The sequence below is a fragment of the Cannabis sativa genome, chromosome 6 (assembly GCF_029168945.1).
Source record: "Cannabis sativa cultivar Pink pepper isolate KNU-18-1 chromosome 6, ASM2916894v1, whole genome shotgun sequence".
Classification (NCBI taxonomy): domain Eukaryota; kingdom Viridiplantae; phylum Streptophyta; class Magnoliopsida; order Rosales; family Cannabaceae; genus Cannabis; species Cannabis sativa.
In genome coordinates, this window is record NC_083606.1 from 16,622,313 (window position 1) to 16,623,357 (window position 1,045).

Genomic DNA, 1,045 nt, shown 5'->3' on the forward strand with positions numbered 1-1,045 from the left:
CACAAATGAAGCATGGTTCTTGCTTTTCCACTTTTGCAGCCATCTGGAGTGCTTTACCTTCTTGAGTTTTGAAAGCCTCAAATTGTTTTTTCAAAGCTTCAAGTTGAGCTTTCACACTGTCCTCCTCCTTCAATTGGTAGACTCCGGCTGTTCGTGGCTTGTCTGTAGGACTTGGCGCACTCCATGTGTATGATTTTTCAGAAATTTCTTCAAGATATTCCAAAGCTTCTTCGGGATCTTTCTGTAGGAAGTCGCCATTGCACATCATTTGTACGAATTGTCTTTTGTCGGCTGTGAGACCGTCATAGAAATAGCTGACAAGACGCCAACTTTCGTATCCATGATGTGGGCACTGGCCCATCAAATCTTTAAACCTCTCCCAGACCTGATGAAACGTTTCATGGTCCTTTTGGGTGAAGGTAGAGATTTGCCTCTTAAGGCTGCTGGTCTTATGGGGTGGAAAAAATTTAGAGAAAAATACTTTTGTCATTTCATCCCATGTCCCAATAGACCTTGGCCTTAAGGAATACAACCAGCTTTTGGCTTTATCCTTGAGTGAGAAAGGAAAGAACTTCAATCTCACCAAGTTAATGATGTCAGCTTGGTTGTTGAATGTGGCCACCACCTCTTCGAAGGCCTGAATATGCACATATGGACTCTCATTTTCCATACCATGAAAGGTTGGTAAAAGTTGAATCATGCCAGGTTTGAAATCGAAGTGGGGCATATTCATGGGATACATTATGCATGAAGGTGTGGTCGTACGCGTAGGATGTAGATAATCCTGTAGCGTTCTTGGTTGGATTTCCTGCTGTTGAGCCATCATTGGCAGTGCAGGAAGTATGGGTGATGGTGGTGAATGAGAACGAGTGGAAGAAGACGATTTAGGAGAGTTTTCTAAAATTTCAATTTGTTGTTTTACAAATCTCCCTAATCTGTCTCTATTTCGTGACATTCACTTTTTTTTTTTTTTGTGTGTGTATTTTCACTTGTTAAATAATGTAAATTACAACTATGTAATAATGCAAGGGTATTCACACAAGAT

At 40.8% G+C, this 1,045-nt stretch overlaps 1 non-coding gene across 1 annotated transcript; it reads left to right on the forward strand.

The window, feature by feature from the left end:
- Window positions 1-335: 335 nt before the first annotated feature.
- LOC133039541 (small nucleolar RNA R71) lies at window positions 336-442 on the forward strand. Its single transcript, XR_009688681.1, has one exon. It is a non-coding gene; the product is annotated as a small nucleolar RNA R71 (small nucleolar RNA).
- Window positions 443-1,045: the final 603 nt, after the last annotated feature.